General features: G+C 42.5%; 1 protein-coding gene and 1 long non-coding RNA gene across 3 annotated transcripts in view; one reads left to right on the forward strand and one right to left on the reverse strand.

Moving 5' to 3' along the window:
* The window catches only part of Zfhx3 (zinc finger homeobox 3), a 1,006,519-nt gene that overhangs the window by 540,802 nt on the left and 444,714 nt on the right, over positions 1-21,003 (forward strand). The gene's annotated exons all lie outside the window — the stretch shown is intronic.
* LOC134483640 (uncharacterized) lies at positions 5,103-6,829 on the reverse strand. The gene is made up of 2 exons (XR_010060473.1): positions 5,982-6,829; positions 5,103-5,283 (listed from the first exon to the last, which is right to left on the reverse strand). It is a non-coding gene; the product is annotated as an uncharacterized LOC134483640 (long non-coding RNA).

Here is a 21,003-nt window from a genome sequence, read left to right on the forward strand (position 1 = left end):
GTGTGTGTGTGCATGTGTCTGTGGTATGTGTCTGTGGTATGTGTCTGCGGTATGTGTGTGTACCTGTGGTGTTTGTCTGTGTGTGTGTGGTGTGTGTCTGTGGTGTATGTGTATATGTGTGTGTGCCTGTGGTGTGTGTGTGTGTCTGTGGTATGTGTATCCCTGGTGTGTGTGTTTGTGTGTGTGTCTGTGGTATGTGTGTGTGTCTGTGGTATGGGTGTCTGTGGTGTGTGTGTGTGTGTCTGTGGTATGTGTGTCTGTGTCAGTGGTATGAGTGCATGTGTGTGTGTCTATGGTATGTGTGTCTGTGGTGTGTGTGTGTCTGTGGTATGTGTGTCTGTGGTATGTGTGTCTGTGGTGTGTGTGTGTCTGTGGTGTGTGTGTGTGTCTGTGGTATGTGTGTCTGTGGTATGTGTGTGTGTCTGTGGTATGTGTGTCTGTGGTGTGTGTGTGTGTGTCTGTGGTATGTGTGTCTGTGGTGTGTGTGTGTCTGTGGTATGTGTGTCTGTGTCAGTGGCATGTGTGCATGTGTGTGTGTGGTGTGGTTTGGCGTGTGTGTGTTTGTGGTATGTGTGTGTGTGTCTGTGGTGTGTATGTGTCTGTGGTGTGTGGTGTGTGGTGTGTGTGTGTGTGTGTGTGTGTGTGTGTGTGTGTGTGTGGTATGTGTGTCCCTGGTGTGTGTGTCTGTGGTGTGGTGTGGTGTGGTGTGTGTGTGTGTGTGTGTGTGTGTGTGTGTGTGTGATAGCAGACACATGCCAAAGCACATGTGTAGAGCACAGAAGACAACCTTAGCTACTAATCCTTGCCTACCACGCTGTTTTGAGACAGGGGCTCTTGTTCCCCACTTCTCGTTGTCAGGCTTTAAGGGATTCATTCTCTGTACCTGTCCATCTCACAGATGTGCCCTCCCCTGTCTACCTTTATGTGGGTTCTTGGGATTTGAACTGAGATCCTCATGCCTAAGTGGCAAGCACTTCCTTCACTGATCAGTTTCCCTAGCCTAATCTCAAATCAAGCAAGATGCATCTGTCTTTTCCTCTTCTGCCCATGCTAGGTAAACAAACCAGAATTTTCTTTTTACAACCAAACTTTGAACACAGGTGAGACCATAGATGCATAGAAGGGATCAAATCTATCTAGGAAGAAGACCTCTACTGCAGAGGGCATGCTGGGAAAGAATATCTGTCTCTGTGTAGATAAAGAGCTGCTCACTTACTGCTGTTCCTAATACTAAAGAGAGAGAGAGAAAGGAAATTCACAGTCTTCCTGTGAGTTTTTTGTAGGGAATACTATGCAACCATTAAAAAGAACATTCCGAGCATTTTTTAAATATGCATCATACATTACAGAAGGCAATATATTCAATGAAAGCTAAATCCAGACCTTAATCATCACCACTTTTTCTCTCCCCAGCCCCTGACAACCACTCTTCTATCTTCTGTTTGACAATTTTATCATTCACATATTGGTAAAAGTCTTGCAATATTTGTCTCTCTGTGTCTGCCTTATTTCATTTAAAGTACTGCATTCCTGTCTGCCTATGTTGTTATTAGTAACAAGATTTTGACTCTGTATATATATAAACCATTATTTCAATTATGCATCCATCCATGGTTATACAGGTCACCATATTCTGACTTTTTACAATGGTGGTGCAGTGAACATGCCTGTACAAGTATGCATACATACATCCTTGCATGTAAATGTCTCTTCTGCATGACTATTTCATTCCTGTTGCATGAATACCCAGAAATGGAATTCCTAGACCTCCGGGTAGTTTTTAAGCTTTTAAGGGTGCTCCACTTGTATCCACTGTGGTAGTTTGAAGGAGAAATGCATCCCCCCATAGTCTCAGGCACTTGAACACATTTGGCTCTGCTTAGAGAAGTTTAGATAGTAGAGCCTTGCAGGAGGAAGTGTGCCACTGAGGGTGAGCTCTGGAAACTTAGTCTCACCCTGCCTCCTGTTCACCGTCTGCTCTATGCTTGCTTTTGAATGTGTGAGCTCTCAGCTTCCTGTTCCTGCCACTATGCCAGCTACTTGCTGCCTCGTGTCTGCCTCCATGATGGACTCTCAACCCCCCTGGTACCTCAAGTCCAGATAGCTTGCCTTGATTACAGCAATAGAAAAACAACGAATACACCCGTCAACAGTACACACAAGCTCTCTTTTCTCCACATCCTCACTGCTTCACTTTTCATTCTGAGCTAACAGGTAAGAGGTGATAATGGCTGTGATTTGGGCTTGCATTTCACTAATCGTGAATAATGTTGAAAACCTTTAGATCTATTCCTTGGCAGTTTGCATAACTTGTAGAAAGATGTGTCTGCTCAGCATATTTTTTAATTGCATTGTTGGGGGACTGCTATTGAGTTGTATGAGCTCCTCATGCTGTAGAAATTAACCCCTTGTCAGCTATGTGGTTTGAACACATTAACTCCCATCCCACAGGCTGACTTTTCATTTATTGGTTGTTTCCTGCACTAGTTTTGTGTGTTCCTACCTTTGTATCCCAGAGAAATTGCCTGTGATTTTTTTTTTTGGCAAGAGGGGCATATTTTACCAGTCTTTGCAGACTTTATCCTGTGGGTTCTTTGAGGAGTATTTTACATTTAAGTCTTTCATCTATTTGGGAGTCAGTTTCTATGTATGGTATAAAATAAGAATCTAGGCTCATTCTCTCATATGTGGATACCTGAATTCCCAAATCCCAATTTCCTGAAGAGGCTATCCTTTTCTCAAGTGTATAGTTGACCAGAATCTATACATGGCATTATCGATGGATGGATGGATGGATGGATGGATGGATGGATGGATGGATGGATGGATGGATGATAGAGATAGTGTGACATTTTATATATGCTTGGCCTAGGGAGTGGCACTATTTGGAGATGTAACCTTGTTGGAATAGGTGTGGCCTTGTTGGAGTAGGTATGTCACTGTGGCTGTGGGCTTCAATGCTCTAGTCCTAGCTGCCTGCTCGCAGCCTTCAGATGAAGATGTAGAGCTCTCAGCTCCTCCTGCGCCATGCCTGCCTGGATGCAGCCATGTTCCCACCTTGATGATAATGAACTGAACCTCTTAAACCTGTTAGCCAGGCCCAGTGAAATGTTGTCCTTTATAAGACTTTCCTTGATCGTGGTGTCTGTTCACAGCAGTAAAACCCTAACTAAGACAGACAGACAGACATGCTACGTATCTCCTGTTCTTTCCACTGGGCTGCATCTTTGTCATCATCCTTTCTAACGAGCACAGTTGCTCTTAACAGACTTCAGGTGCACCTGGAATACTCGTCACATTTGTGGAGCTCATGGCCGCCTCTTTGGCTCAGCCTCTGAAGTCCACTCTTAGGACATGGCCAATATTTCCCTCAACCTCCTTCCAAGTGTAGCCATGGGTCTTGCAGCCTGAAGTCTGTTCCACTGGAGGGATGGCTGCCAGTATCTGTGAAGTGTTTAAGTAAAAGGAACCCTACCCTTCCTGAGATAATCCAAGCCTGCCTAGACAGAAAAATGTGGTCGTTTTTATGAAACACTGTTCTAGTTTTGTTTATTTCGCTAGGACAAAATGTTCTGACAGAAGCAATTTAGGGGAGAAGGGGTCTATTTGGTTGACAATTCCAAACCATGGTCCATTGCTGTGGGAAAGTAAAGAGAAGAACTTGAAGCAACTCGTCACACCCTCAGTCATGGGCAGAGAGAGAAGGGAGGTATGCGTGCTTCCTACCCAACTCACTCTCTCCACTCTTAACAAACCAGGACCCAAACCCAGGGAGTGGGGCCATCTACTTCTAGGCAGAGTCTTTCCACCACAGTTAACATACCCAAGACAATCCCCACAGACATACTCACAGGCCAGCCTAATCTAGACAGTCATTTCATTGACATGCTATTCACGGGTCATTCTAGAGCAGGTCAAGTCGGCATCTGAAGCTAATCAGCTGTCACAACAAAGGAGTGACCGACCCCATAGACAGCCAGCAGAGGGGCCAGCTGGGTTCCTCATTACCTGAAAACTTCTTTATATAAAATTGAGAGCTTACTCACTTAAAATCATGTTCTCAATGTGAAAACCTTTTTTTTCCATTAGAGGTATAATATAGATTATCACTTTACACCCCTGATCCATAAAAATACATTGTATGCTACTGACTCCTGACGAAGTAACATAATAATGGGTTTATTGTAGTGTGCACACACAGAGAGACACACATAATCTTTTGGGTGTTTGGTAACAAAAATCTTGTACTTGGCTTCCTAAAGCTTCATCGACATAAAACTAGAAAGGAAGGGGGAGGGAAAGAAAGAAAAATGAAAAGGAAGGAAGGATCAATCAATCTTTGGCTGGGTCATTGGAGTCTTTTTAAGCTTAAAATTCATACAAGATGAAGTAAGTCTATGGTGGGCGGAAGGAACTAGGAGATAAGACAACTGGTAACTTTAAAGATTCCAGTTCAGATGCACAGACAGGGCAGGGTTCGGAGTACAAAGTATGTTGTGTTCTATTAGACTAAGAAGCATGGTCTTCCCCCAGCCTAGGAGAAGGGAGAAGGAGGCCATGACAAGCAGTCACAGCTCTTCTCACCGATCTAATAGTCTAGCAGGACAGTCTCGGTATCAACACCAAATAAAAAGTCTCATTATTAGTGAGAATATGAAGAGCTATATTTTTCTGATGATTCAGCTTGATAATTTCTTTGGGTTTCTTTGATGATTATGATGCTTGGTTTTATGATTCAACCTAGAACCACCTGGAGAGTAATAGAATACTTGTCTAGATCAGGTTAGCCTATGGGCATACCTGTGAGGAAATGCCTTGAGGTTAAATTGATGTGGAAAAAGCCAGCCAGCCCACTATGGGTGGTCCCATTTCCTACCAAGAGGGGCCCTGACCAATGTAAAAAGAGATAGAGAGCAAGCAAGCACTCATTTCTCTTTGTTCCCTATGGCAGATGTGGTGTAATTAGCTACTTCAAGGACCTGCCACGGATGTCTTTGCTAGATTACAGTGACCTGACGCTGTAATCTAAATAAACCTTCCTTCCCAAAGCTGTTTTTTGCCAGCATGTTTCATCATAGCATCAAGAAAGGAAACTAAAACACTGACCATTTTCCAATTTAATAGAAAAGAATGAGGTATCCAGAAATGTCTTCTTTGGGACACAAATATTAAAAGGTGCGTCTCTTTCTCCACCATCAGCAAGGCAGATTAATTCAAAGAAGAATTGAATCGGGAAATTGCCTGGCGACTGCTCTGCCAGCTTTTATTGGGCATGTTGGTGACCTACAGACAGAAACACTTTCAGTACAATGTCATAAAAATTTAATTCTTTCTACAATTTGGGGAGTTATTCTCCTCTGTAAGTGATGGAGGGAAGCACTTTGATGCTTCTGGGTTTTAATAAAGAGTCTCTGTGCCCAGTAAAGAAAAACAAATCGGTCAGCACCTCAAGCTAAAAGCCACAGTGTCCAGCCTTGCTCTGGGACTCGGAAGCCACTGTGCTGGCCTTGAGAATGGTTTGTTATAGGGCAAGGCTGGAATTAAGCAAAGCCAGGGTGACTGCTGGTTCATTCTGGAAATTAAATATTTCCATTAGGTAGAAAACAAGAGCGTCAACATGCCGTTTGCCGGCCTTGAAATCTGTCTTGATTAAAATGCTGCAATTGTGCCAAGTGCGTTTTGTAAATCAACTTAGCATTTGTCAAGCCCTCAGCAAGCCCTTTTGAGAAAAATCAGAAAGTCTAATGCATAAGCTAGCACTCAAATTAAAGAATTTATCCATATATCTTATGAAAGCAATTCAGGATACAAAAAGAAAATAGGTTATGTGATTTAACCTATCTCTCAGTTGCTATGGAATCCTTCCTCCAAGAGACTTGGCGCTTTGTGTGTTAGCAATCTGTTTGGCATCAACAGAAATTCATCCTAAACCTTAGAAGGAAAAGCATAAAATGGTAGAGAGTGAATGTCGTGGTGTTTACCTGTAACCCAAACACAGAGGAGGGTGTGGCTGGAAGATTGCAAATTTGAAGCAAGGCAGGCCTGTGAGACTCTCACAAAGAAAATACACTGAATACGGCTGAAAATACATGAAAACGGCTGCCTGGGGTTCTCAGAACTTCCTGGTTTCAGACAGAGCCTGGATTTATCTTCCATCTGATGGAGCTGTTTGTGACATCCACAAAATGTATCTCCCTCCAGTCAACAAAGATGCTCCACATTCAGGGAAAACTTGCTATTTTCCCTAAATGATTCCATTGTGAGAGTTTGAAAGTATTTTTCTGCTTTTGAAAAAAATAAAAAGTAAACAAGGGCTGTAGAAATGTAACAAGGTTGCCTCACATTTCAGAACCTCGTAGAGCACGTGGCTGGTAGTTTACCAAAACTGGTGTTAAATCTGAGCTGGAAGTAACATGATAAACCCATGCCTTGTCTCAATCCACAACTGCTTCAATATATCAGACGTTGGGAGGAAGTGTTTAATATGGATACAGACTAGAAAGTACCCCCATTGAACAGAAATATTGAGTAATGATAGAAACAAAAAGCCATAGGCCTCATAGATTCGACACCCGGAAGTCTTCAGGGGCCACCCGGAAGTCTGCAGTGGACACCCGGAAGTCTGCAGTGACCACCCGGAAGTCTGCAGTGGCTACCCGGAACCAAGCTCCTATGACTCAATTTGTCTAATGAGATGTTACTAGACTCTGTGCTTGAATCATGAATTCAAGACAAAATAAAACATTGGGAAATGAAAAGGAAAGTCTTGCCTAGAGATACATCCTTACCGGCTATGGGGAAGTTGAGGACAGATGTGGCTCCTGAAGAAGACAGAGAGCCCTGATGGCTAGACCTATGATGTCACTGAGCATCCTGCTGGGGAAAAGAGTCCCTGGTTCCTGTTACAATGTCTTGCTTCTGACCTGTGATTCAAGCACTGGCAGAAGGTCATGAGAGGTTAAAATGACAGAAAAAGCAAAAATCTTAGAGTCCTCATCAACCCAAACTATGTTTAGAAATCTAAAACAAGGGAAAACAGCAGATGTGGGCCACCATTGGAGCACTGGAGCAGGAATGCACCTCAATGGTGTGACTATTATGAACCAATCTGAAGGCGTGAGTTAAAAATGCTCACCAATTAGCAAACATTAAACCAATTAGATGTAAACATTAAAAATGAGCGAGGATGGCACTTTAGGTTTTGTCTTAGGTAAGTTATTTTGTTTTTGAAAGAGTATCTTCCTTTGTGGTCCAGGCAGGCCTTGAATTCTCAGTCCTTCTACTTCAGCCTCAAGAACTCTAGCATTGCAGACTTATGCTACCTATCATGCCTGGCTAAGCATGAATATTCTAGAAACCAAATTCAAACTATTATCTGGAAATAGTTACAGTAAAGTAAAAAGAAGACAGTTGACTATCTGCGACTATCCAAAGATACCTGTTAAAAACATAAAGATAAAAAACATAAAATTTGTATCAAATGAACTGTACAGTTGATACGTTCAATCCACACACAGGTACATATAGTTCATCTAGATTATATGGTAATGGATATGTCTAATAAAATTTTCAGAAAAAAAGTATGAAGGGTCTTAAAGCTCGCTAGATATAAAGAAAATGAAATGGGAATAATTCCATGGCAGACATATAACAACAAAACTGCCCCCCAAAAAATGTGAAGTGAAGAGAAACAAGAAAAAAAGAAGACAGGGGACTGGCTCAGTGGGTGAGAGTGCTTGCTGTAGAAGCATGAGGACCTGAGTTCTAATCCACAGCACCCAAATACGAAGCCAGACTTGGCTGTACATGTATCTGTAACCATAATTATACCTATCAATTTAGTTTTCACTGTGCAGACCTGTGCTACCATGCCTGGTTAAGATTTCACAATGGAACTCCAGAGCTCACTGAATGCCAGTTTAGCTCCAAGTTCAGGGAGACCCTGTCTCCAGGGCACATGACGGAGGATGGGAGAGCAGGACACCTGATGTCCTCCTTGGCCTCTTCAGATTTGGACCCTGACACACATATAGGCACACACAATAAGAGATAAAAAGCTAAATGAAGATTGGATGAACTGCAGACTTATCAGTGGCAAAGAGAGACAAGAGATCAGAGGCCAAAAAAAGAAAAAAAGAGCAAGAGAAAGAAACTGTCCATATATACCCAACTAAACTTTTTATAAGGCTAAGAGGAAAAATGAGGTTCTTTTTAGCTATTTGTAAACTGGATATTAAATATCTCTTAAAGTACTAAAACAGAACCTAGAGGGAATTTAAATAACCAAGAGCGATGAACAAAACATGCTAATTCATTTAATTTCTTATATTTTAAAACATCTTTTCATTTTAGAGTTAAAAGGTTCAGCTTCTAGGCCAGCCTGAATTCAGGAGGTTTTCAAAAGGTAAACCCAGATACTGGGGAGCATGGTAGAAATCCGAATTATTTCGTTCCATTGTGAAATCTTAACCAGGCATGGTAGCACAGGTCTGCACAGTGAAAACTAAATTGATAGGTATAATTTTTAATAACAAGAATCATTTCTAAAATGGCAGATATCCAACGTGTGGTCCAGTACAGGTCAGTATGGTAGAAAATTGGTCGTTTGTTTTTTTAAGTAAATTTTTTCCTGATTTTTTAAAAACTAGAAAAATAGCTAAGAGTGATATCACATCTCTACTGGAGACTAGTAAAGGAAAACTACCCAGCTCATATTATGAGGCTGGGGATCCCCAAATCTCCTAAGACACACAAGAAAGTCAGCAGCAATTTCATGAACCCATGTGAAGAGCTGTGGCCAAGCGAACAAAAACAGCAAGTTAAATTCTGTGCCATCCGAAATAGAAAATTCACGTTAGCTGGAGGAATGAAATCTCAGCAGTGTAAAATGCTTCTACCTGAGAAGGAAGGAATAGCAGCTGTGATATTAGGAGAGGATACGAGGACGCCATGTGTAATAGGAAAAGACCAGTCAATTAAAAATAAATTCTTATTCATTACAAAAATTCATAGCACCTAAGATATAAGGAAATGACTTAAACCTATAAAGGGTCACTCTCAAAATTAGAGAGCAAACACCGTGCTTACAGAATTTCCATTAGAGTCTGTTTCTTTGAGGAGAGGAAAATTAGGAAAATGATACTGGCAATTATTGTGATATAAATATATAATGCCTAGGAAATCTCAGGGAGGGGTAGACAAGAGTAATGGAGTAAATTATCCCTTTCAGATTATCAAAACATATTAAGAAGCAACAACAATTAAAGCAATTTGGTGCTGCTAAAAAAAAAATAGACAGATGAGTGGAATCAAGACAGGATCCGTGAATAGAACAGAACAGGAGGCAACAAACAGAACCGATGGTGGATTAAATACCAGTAGAGTAAGACGGCAGTTAAGATAGACACAGTTCCTTATGGATATGGGAAGTGCCTGGGGACAAAATAAACAAACTTCACAGAAATCAAAGCCTTCTAAACAACTAGGGGGAACTTTCAGGTCAACTTGGGCCCCTGCAGTCGGTGCCGTTTCTAGAATGAATGTGAAGAGTAGGACCCACAGAGGGGAAAACTGATACTTTGGGCTGTGTGCAAACCAACCAAGATGAATAACTAGCTCAGGGGAAAAAAATGGGAAAGGGCATATCAGTCATCCAGACTGAGATGGCAAACTAATGCAGAAGTTGTAGAATATGAATTCCTGGCTGGGGTGTTACTGTCATTCTCGTCTTTGGAATCTCTAAGGACTCTGGTGATAGCTATTGGCATTGGACACATGTGTTCTCTTTATTTGAAATTTTGGGACTCAAACCCAGGTCCTCCTATGTACCAGACACCTACCTCGTCTATGCTTGACTTAAAGCCCCAATCCATAAATACAAATATTCTTTTGTTTAACTCCACATTCTACATATAGGAGTGTACAAATATGCCTTCAAAATGCTTCAGATACACGTCTGCAAAGAGCCCATGGAGAACAGTGAGAATTTACTTCCTTTTTATGGCTTCCTGTTTTTAAGTTGAATTTTTCTAACCACATGGTAAAATACTTTTATTTCATATCCAGCAGGGACAATTTAGATAGTGGGTTTATGGACCATTCATATCCTTCATGTTTTAATAAATATTCTTCAAATGGTCCTGAGTCCTTATATCTATGGGGCTTCGGGGGCTAGAAATCATATTGCTCTCTACATTCCTCCTTGTAGCATGGGAACCCCCAAAATATTACCAGTTGAGGGTTCAAATGCCCTCATCAGTTTAGCCTGTCTAGGGACAGACAGCTATAGAGCATGAATTGTAGAGCCTCTCCATCCAGGGCAGGGGGCACCAATACTAAGTGTTGTTATTGACTGATTATTCCAATAATATACTGATAAATACTAATACTTTGTGTGTTTGTGTGTCTATGTATGTATGTATACATGTGTATGTATGTATGTATGTATGTATGTATGTATGTATGTGTTGTTTGTGCTGTTTATGAGTATGTAGATGCACATGCTTGTCCTCGTGCCTTCCTCTATTGCTTTCTACCTTTTATTTTTCTGAGTCAGGGTCTCTCACTGAACCAGGATCTCCCCAGTTGGCTAGAGTAGCTGGAAAGAGAGCTCCCAGCAGCCCAGGGTCACAGACATGTGCTACTGCACCTGGTTTCTGGAGCTCCACATGCTCGTGTGGAAGGTGTCTTAGTCTTTGAGCAATCTCCTCAACCCAATGGAGTGTTTCGTTTTGTGTTCTCGGGCTCCGGGGCAGTAAAGCAAAAGTTAGCTGCTCAGTAAATTGTGGTAGGAATCATTTAGTGCTAAGCTGAGGCGCACTGGCAGAATGCTTGTATCAGAAAATAAAACACCATATGTATCTGTTTAACCAACACTGATCGAGTGTTGTTCTATGCACAGCTGTGCTTTGGAAGAGCAAGTCTCAGGACTATGTCTCCTCAAATCAATTAAAGCATTTCACCAAAAAGTGGAGTGATACAATGATATGGCATTGGCTGTTGCATTTGGCGATTATCAAAACTTTAAGACAGAAAATGGCGGTGCACACCCATGATCCCATCACTCAGAAGACTGAGGCTGGGCAATAATAAGTTCAAGGCCAGGCAGAGATTCACATTGAGTTTGAGGCTAAACCAAGCCATGCAGTAAGATGCTGGGTAGAAAGAACAAAACACATACTGCACTCTAATTTTAATACCGTGTGCCATTAGTGATGGGGCATCTAACATGCTTCCAAAACAAAGGAAGACTGCAATATCCTGGTAAAAGCTAGTCTTTTAGGTAAATGGGGTGAGTTCTTTTTTCTCGTTTTCCTTCAGAATGACAGAGGCTTTATCAAGGATGAACAGCTTTGGCAGGTACCTCAGCCTGGCTGGGGTGGGAGTGGCTTAGCTATGGACAATTTGGTCAGTGTCCAGTGTTAACAAATGTGTGGGTGATGATATCCTTTTCTTGAGACTCACTAAAGAGAGTAGAAGCAAGCCTAGAACCTTGTTTCTACCACGTAAGAGTTCAGATGAGAAGAGAAGCAGATGAGAAGAAAACGGCCCAGAGCTATTTGACTACTGGAGGGGGAAAGGTACTGTCACCATGTTAAAGAGAGAAGGTACAGGGTATGGGGAGGCATAATAAGGGGACAAATGTCCTTCTAGTCAACACAGTGGGGTTCACTCCCTCACTGAACACTTCTCCAAACCTCTAGCCTATAGAGGCGACTCACAGCCCTCCTAACCTGTCTTCAATTGAAAGCTATGTTCCTATCATCTTTCCCATTTTAAAAATGAGGAAACTGAAGCCTAGGGGGTTAGGAATGTGTAAGAATCCCAGCGTTGGTCAGCAGCTCAGGTGGGATTCTGATCTGGGACCCTGACCTACAAGCCAGGCTGTCAGGTGTCAGCCATATCCCAGAATCCTTGCTGCCTGGCTATGCTGCCCTTACAGAGTCTCACAGAGGCTGGGAACTAGACAGTGGGCCGAGAGAAGCCATTGTGAGAGAGAGTGAAGTGAGCAAGGTGTGACCTACACGCAAGGGTGGCGTAGGAGCAGGGCCTCCTAGATGTGCGGCAGTAGAGGGAGAAGAAGCCTGTCTGAGAGGGGATTGAAAGGGTCTAGTCTGTGTCATATCAAAGGACAAGGGCTCACAGTGGCTCTGGGCTTACAGCCCACACTTGATCTTCCGTGGATGCCTCTGTCGACATGTGACTCCACCCTGGGCTCAGTCAATGGTGGGAGAAAGTCAGCAAAAGCAGATCCAAATGTGAGGACATTTCTTAATGCAAACCAAAGCCAAATAAAATCACCAACAATAACAAAAGAAGAGAACTCTGTTTGCAGTTTGCTTATTCATCTCTAGCTCATTGGACACGGAGTCACAGATAGCCCAAGTGAGCCTTGAGCTGAGCTGTGTGCCCGAAGCTGGTCCTAAACTTTTTATTTTTCTGCCTCTACCACGTGAGTGCTGGGATTGCAGGCCTATGACACCATGCCCATCATGCACAGGGCTGGGGACCAAACCCAGGGCTTGGTTCATGTTAAGTAAACTCTCTACCAATTAAACTATATTCCTAGTCCTTAGTATTTCTCTACATGAATAAAAATTACCACAGAAATGACCCAATATCCAGGTTCCTGCTTCTGAGATCTCTTAAAGTCTCTAATTACAAACTAGATTTCTCCTCTCCCCATTTAGAACACCATGGTACCTTAAATAAGAATGTCCCCTATAGCCTCACATATTTAAATGCTCAGGGTGTGGATCAGGAGCTGTGGCCTTGTTGTAGAAGTATATCACTGGGGGTGAGCTTTGAGGGTTCAAAAGCCCAAGCCAAGCCCAGTGACTCTTCCTGCTGCCTGCCAGTCTGTATGAAGAACCCTCAGCTCCTTCTCCAGCACCAGGTCTGCCTGCATGCCAACATGCCTCCCACCATGACAGTGAACTCAATCTCTGAGACTGTGAGTCAGCCCCATTTAAATGCTTGCAATTAGCAGAGGTGCCATGGTCATGGTGTCTCTTCACAGCAACGGAACACTGACTAAGACAAAACACTACATACTGGTTGTGTGTGTGTCTGCACTGCAGGAAACCCATTCAAGTCAGACCCTGAAGCCCAAGCAACATGACTTTCAAAACAAATCTGCTTCTGGTCATGGGCATTGTGTAAAGTGTCCATCTGGTTCTAATGAGCACCCCGGAAGGGACTATGTATGTGGCATGGCACCAATGTCGTCTACGTTGTTAACGTGTATCGCTAGGACAAAATATGTGTGGTAGACAGGTTAAAAGAGATTCATTTGGGCTCACAGTATGGGAGGTTTTAGTCCAAAGTCAGTTGGCTCCACTGTTCATGGGCCATGGTGAGAAAGAGCACACGGCAGGACGCATGTATTAAAGTAAAGTTGCTCTCTTCATGGTTGACAGGAAGCAGAGAGATGAGAGGGACCAGAGACAAGTTGCATTCTTCAATGCTATAACCCACACACCCACCTCCTCCTCCAGGTACACCCCACACCTTGAGTCTCCATCTTGAAGTGGTGCATTCAGGTTATAACTCTATCAGTCATCAAGCCATTGATGGAGTCAGAGCCCTTATGATCCAATCACTTGTAGAAGTCCACATCAAACTATGGAATGTCCAGGAACATTCCAGCCTGGGACCTCTGCTGTAAAGAGTCTGTAACCAACTCACCAGTCCTCTCTGGTTTTCACACTCCCCCATCACTGAGCGCACTCCCATGGTGTCCATCAGTTTTCCCCAACCTACCACAGAATCCTTATTTGTCTTATACATAAAAGTAGCATCGGGGACAAGAATGTGTTGCAGCACCTGTCTGTGTTGAACTCAGAAGTGGATGTCATGGGGGCTGTGAAGATTCAATTCCAGCCTCGAGTTGAGCTCTCAGGCGAGGAAGAGTTAACTAAAGTTGTCTGTTCCCAGGCCTTCTCTGACTGTTGCTGTTTTGACTCCTGAGCTTCATGTTGTGGGGCACACTATGGAGTGACCTCATAAATCGCTATAAGAATAAATCGCATGAGAATCACCTTCGCCAAGAATTCAAACATGGTGTATTAAACGAGTTTGAGTTTTGTTTTGTTTGTTATTGTTGTTGTTTTGGTTTTGGTTTGGTTTGGTTTGGTTTGGTCTGGTTTGGTTTGGTTTTTCTCCATGTAACTCTGGCTGTCCTAGAACTAGTTCTGTAGACCAGGCTAGCCTCAAACTCAGAGATCTGCCTGCCTCTGCCTCCTAGGTGCTGGGATTAAAGGTATGTGCCACCCCTGATACACATAACTTTTAAATTAATAAATCTATATATGTATTTCTTCACAGCAGAGCAGATGGTGAGATTAAATAGCTCCGGGGTTCTAATCTCCTCTAGCTCTTGATAATTGTGACATCTGACACAGAGGTCTCAGTGTCTCTGCATCTGGGTGCCCTGTGTGTGGAACAGAAATATTGTCTAATTTGAAAGCCCGCTCTAAATATGATAGTACGTGGGAAACCCACACGTGCCGTCTCAAAGAGATGCTAAAAGTCATTCTCATCCCCGCAGTCCAGTGTTTTCTACCCACGAACAATTTCACCCCAGAGAGCACGTGGCAATATCAACCCAAATGTTGGCGTTGGGAATCTTTTTCAATCGCTTTCTGCCCTGTTTGCTGAGTCAGCTTCAGCTTCCGCTGTCAACACTGCAGAGTCACTCACCTAGGACAGGGGAGCCTCAGCTAAGAAGCCGCCTAGATCAGATCGGTGTGTCTGGCAGCCATTTTCTCAATCGCTAGTTGATAGGGGAGGGTCCAGCCAACGGTGGTGGTACTGGTCCTAGGCAGCTGGGTCTGAGCTCTAGAAGAGAGGCAGCTGGGTCAAGCCAGAGAGGGTGAGCCAGGAAGCAACTTCTCTCCTCTGTGGTCACCACCTCATTTCCTGCTTCCAGGTTCCTGCAGTGAGTCCTTGCCTTGGCCTCCCTTGATACAAGATTCCAGGCTGGCAGTGTCAGCTGAATAAGCCTTTACCCACTGAGCCACCTCCCCAGTCCTGCAAGAAGGAACAAAGAGTAGAACTACCCTACTCCTTGGTTGGTTAAGGGTTGCCTGTCTCTGTTTGTCAAAACCCACTCTACCCTACTTGTTTTTTAAAAAGTGATATTTTTCTTGAACATAAAGAATATCTTAATGAGTCTGATTTTAAACAAAGCTGAAGAAATGGATGACTGGAATCCCGACTGTTTCTGTAGATTAAAAGCAGATGGCTGCTCAGCTGACGAGCAGAGCCAACCAAGGAACTTTCAATCCCAAAGCGAGGTTAGCCCGGGTCTTTGTTTCCCACCTGTGTGCATGGCGGTTTTAGAACAGTCTCCAGCGGTGGGCACTGCTGTCAGCCAGGCATCTGCATGCCCATGGGTGTTCCCTGGGCCCACCCTGTTAGCTTTGGCTCGCTGTGAATAGCCGCTTCGGCTCCCAGCTGTTCACTGTCCTTCCATGGTAGAAAGCTGATATTCAGGGCCAAAAACCAGGCCGCAGCCGCAGCCTCCCCTGGGTCTCCATGGTTATCCTTCAGCAAAGAGAGAATGCAACCTTTTGGGTTGCACCAAGCTCTCATTTTAAAACAAAGGCCCAACGAGAGGGCAGGTGTGCCCGAGCCCTCCGTGACTGGCTGTAATTCTCAGCAGAGTCAGACACGCTTGTTCGTCTGAATTAGCACAGAGCACAAGGCCTTTACCACGGTGCTAATTGCTATTGGGTGTAAACAAGCGGTCCCAGTATGTGGGCATGAGGCTCGACAAAACAGATGCCAGAGCCATTCAGAGCCATGCCCTGCGCGCTCGCTGTGCTGGTAGCTGACAGTGACTTTGTCTAAATGTCAGGCTCCCATGGGCCTGGTCCCCAGCAGTTCTAGCTGAGTAACCGAGCGAGTGCATGCCCTTCCCCCTCCCGATCATACGTGTGGTGCTTGGCACTCAGTTCTGCCTTCCCACCGACTTTCGTGGTAGGAAAATATGTACCACCTACAACTTCTCCCCCGAAATGCTACCAGGCAGAGAATCCAGACCTTTGCAAAGAGAGCCAGCTGCAGCCCAAGGTTAACTTTGTCCACCAAAGCCCTTTTAAAATGTCTTTTATGAACATATAGTAATAATATATGATGGGTTTCTTTGTGACATCTTCATTCATGTATATATTTTGATGATATTCATCCTCCATTGCACTCTGTCCTGCTCCCACTGTTCCCTTCCTCTTCCTCCTTCCACTGTTCTGTGTGTGTATGTGTATTATGAGTGTCTGTGTATATATGTGTATATATATGTGTGTATGTGTGTATATGTGTGTGTTCATGTATGTGTGTATGTGTATGTGTGTATGTGTATTATGTGTGTCTGTCTATATGTGTGTATCTATGTATATGTGTATTTGTGTGTATTTATGTATATGTGTATTTGTGTGTATGTATATTATGTGTGTATGTGTGTATATGTGTGTATGTATCTATGTGTATATGTGTGTATATGTGTGTGTTCATGTATGTGTATGTGTGTGTATGTGTATGCTTGTGTATGTGTGTATGTGTGAATATGTGTGTGTTCATGTATGTGTATGTGTGTGTATGTGTATGCTTGTGTATGTGTGTATGTGTATGTGTGTGTATGTGTATGTTTGTGTATGTGTGTATGTGTATTATGTGTGTCTGTCTATATGTGTGTATCTATGTATGTATATTATGTGTGTATGTGTGTATATGTGTGTATGTATATATGTGTATATGTGTGTATATGTGTGTTCATGTATGCATGTATGTGTATGTGTATATGTGTGTATATGTGTATTGTGTATGTCTGTGTATATATATATATGTGTGTGTGTAGTTATTTGTGTGTATGTATATTATGTGTATATATGTCTGTATGTGTGTATGTACATATATGTGTGTATGTATGTATATGTGTGTATGGGTATATGTGTGTATGTGTCTGTATGTTGTATGAAGCCACAGCTGACCCCAACCACTCCTGCTGTTGCTACAGTGTTCTGGGACTCTAAAGACTGGAGTTTCTTTGCCTTACAGGGTTTTAGGGAGAGGCACAAGTGTTTCTAAGAATGAAAGAACAAAGACCAAGCTATATGTGGAAAAGAAAGTCTTCGCAGAAATCAATCACCCCATCTTTTCTATTGTATTGTAATTGTGGGCTTATTGAAGCGAGGTCAACTTTGAGTTCATAACCAATAGGTTTTTGCTATGTGACAAAGATTTGCAAAACTTACTAACTCGATACAAGCAGTATTTATTATTTAGGTCATTGGCTGAAGGTTGGCTGGGGCACCTGAGGAGTTATACCATCTCTTCTGTTCTGGGACAACTTGGTTGTTCTCTGTGGTCTGCTGATGGCTCGCTTTGGGCTGGAGGACCAGGAAATCTTGCATATGTGTCTAGCCACTGGCTGGTAGGTTAGTATATGAAGGTTCCACTATTCAGATTAACCCCATATAGTCTTTCATCCTCCCACACGCTACTCCAGGCCTTCCTATAAATAGCAGCCTTCTAAGAGAGTGAATGCAGAGACTGTGAGATCCCTTGTAACAAAAGCTCTGGTCTCCTATTGTATCATGTGTACAGGGAAATAAACCAACTTGATAAGCAGAGCTTCAGGAATGTGTACCAATTAAAAGTCTACCACAGTTAGACTGGAGAAATGGCTCAGTGCTTAAGAATACTGGTTGCTCTTCCAGATGATCTAGGTTTGATTCCCAGCACCCACATGGCAGATTACAACCATCTGAAACTCCACTTTCAAGAGGATCCATTGCCCTCTTCTGGCTTCCATAGATACCAGACATATACATGGTACATAGATATACATGAAGCCAAAAATCCATACACGTAATAAAACAAGAAGACTTGTTTAAGTCCATCATAGCAAACAATCTGGGGATGTTGTTCTAGAGTTGACACTGGAGCTGATCATTTTGTCAAGACAGGGTAATCAGCAAGTCCCTGGGCTTCACCTGTCCCCAACCCTAGTCCCAGGGTGATGAATGCCTATCCACGTTCTTTTACATAGGTGCTGACAAGAGCAACTCAAGTCCTCAATTTGTGCCACAAATTCTTTACCCTCTGTGTTGCCTCTCCAGCTTACGGTTGTGTATTTTGTTTTTTAATTAATGCCACTTTTAATTATTTTTAACCTTTTGTGGGATAATCAGTGTCCCAGCATATAGATTTATATAATTGTAAATTATATTATATAATCTAACCAGACCCCTATTGACAGGTTAGCAGGCTATATCCAATCTTTTGCTATTCCACATAATACTATAGTTAATAACTTCGTATAAATCATCAGCCAACGTGCCTGGTGAGTGCAATAATGCTATCTAACCCAATATTGTTAGGTTTGAATTGTGCACCAATACCAGGAAATGCACCTAGATCTGGGTTACTGAGCGCCACTTTCCACTTAAAGGAATCAAGAACACTTGGACAAGGGACAATTCCAGGACCAAGTAGGGAGACACACCATGTACCTAGGTGGTCAGTCAACATGGAAATATGACAAAAGACACAGACGCCAGCTCTGAAGACGACAAAGTGTGAACAAAGTGAACATCCAAGTATGTGGTGATGGATAGAAACTGTTAAACCCATGAGTCCGTGCTGATATAAAGAGAACGTTCCAGTCTCACAGTCTCTCCCTGACAGATACTTTCTAATTACAAAATGAAAATAAAAGCCCAGAAGGCACCGCTGCAATGAAATGGCTTTTAAAAAAAATAGCTTCAACAATTACAGCGCACATAATGTGTCTACAGTGACAAATCACATCTCTGAACAAGCCGAACCTGAGGGAGGGTCTACAAAGCAAGAGATGATGCAGTAGCCTTCAAAAGTAAGACGTTCCTGAAGACGTAAGGCTTCCTCCACATTAAAAGGGACTGAGCCTGGAGCGATGACTCAGTGGCTAAGAGGAGCTGCTGCTTTCTCAAAAGACCTGAGTTCAGTTCCCAGCACCCATGTCACGCAGATCAACCTTCCGTACCCCCAACTCCAGGTGATCAGACTCCTTCTTCAGGCTTCTGGGACACCTGTAAACATATGTGCATATATGTGAAAATACAAATTTTTGAGAAAGTGAAGACAAGACAGTGGCCTAAATGCAGTGGCCTCTTAGATCTGGAAAAGGCAAAATGTTTCTCATAGTGTGAAAAATCCTGATATGACATGATACGATATGATATGACATGGCATGATATGATATATATCATGACGTGATATGATATGATATATGACCTGATATGTGACATGATATGACATGGCATGATATGATATATATCATGACATGATATGATATGATATATGACCTGATATGTGACATGACATGACATGACATGACATAAAATGATATGATATATAGCATGATATGACATTACATTTGACATGATATGATATATGATATGACATGATATATATCATGACATGATATGTGACATGATATGACATGATATGACATGACATGATACGACATGACATGACATAATATGATATGATATATAGCATGATATGACATATTTGACATGATGTGATATATGATATGACATGATAGATATGACACGCTATGATATGGTATGATATATGACATGATATGACAACATGATGTAAACATGATATGATATGACATGACATGATATGATGTAGGCTGCAGTATTGTATTGATGTTAATTTCCTTGATTTACAGCTTTTCTGTTGTTATGTAATAGTGACATTCAGGGATAAAAATCATTGAATAAACAATATGCATGTGCATGTGTACCTGCACAGAGAGACACAGACAGGTCAGAGTTTTCCCTCTGTCTCTAACACAGATGCGATAGATGTTGTCCTTTAGACATTCTGTGTGTGAGGGAATGCTTTGCACTATTTATGTCATCTTTTCCTTTTGTAATTTTTGAAATAATAAGTCCAAAGCAAATATGTATGGATTTGAAATTTGATCCGGGGCTGGGGATTTAGCTCAGTGGTAGAGCGCTTACCTAGGAAGCGCAAGGCCCTGGGTTCGGTCCCCAGCTCAAAAAAAAAAAAATTGATCCGTGCTGTTGTCTTGCTTCCTCTAGAGTGAGAACATGTTTTTGCTCCCAGCACCGGCAATGTTCAAAAAATGGTGCTTCATGTATACAAAATGCATTCACACATTCGTGATGACTTCGAGAAACGGGCACAGCCATGTTCTCCATGTTTGCATGAACGAGGCTTCCAGAAGTAAGACAGTGCGCAGTGGTTATGAACATGAGTGTTTGAAGCCATAATTATATGCTATTTCACCCCAGCCAGACAGGAAAACATTATAAAGTTTGAAAATACAGATGGTTGGTGCGGATGGCAAGAGACAATCTTGCTGTGTATGGGAAGGAGTGTAATTTAGCACCATTATCTTGGAGAGCAATTTGACAATATCTAATAACTTTAAAGATACGCTGCTCACCCTGTCACCCAGAAACCCCACCTGGAACCACCTGTATTTCCTAAATGTTCTCACGTGCGCACGCACGCACAGCCGTATTCCCAGAAGGGTACACATCTGTGATTTCAGCTCTCAGAAGGCTGAGACAAGAGGATTATCGATTTCCAGGCCAACCTGAGTTATACAGCCAGGCCCCATCTCATAAAAACTCATTCATTCATTCATTAATGTTGAGTAAATTCAAAAGACAACAGTTTAAAAAAAGAATTACAGGGGTTGGGGATTTAGCTCAGTGGTAGAGCGCTCGCCTAGCAAACGCAAGGCCCTGGGTTCGGTCCCCAGCTCTGAAAAAGAGAAAAAGAAAAAAAAAAGTATTACTCTGTGCGTGTTTTTAGAATACCAAATATTTCTGATTGTAGTTGCATACATCTAAGGAAAGTATAAAGTTTCTTATACTTTATAAGGATATGGCATTTGCTCCAGTAAAATGGTCACTTAGACAAGAAAGCGTGACAAGCAAGATCAAGGAAGCCTAAAAAGGAGGTTCTCCAATGACAGCA

Source organism: Rattus norvegicus, chromosome 19 (genome assembly GCF_036323735.1).
Source record: "Rattus norvegicus strain BN/NHsdMcwi chromosome 19, GRCr8, whole genome shotgun sequence".
NCBI lineage: Eukaryota > Metazoa > Chordata > Mammalia > Rodentia > Muridae > Rattus > Rattus norvegicus.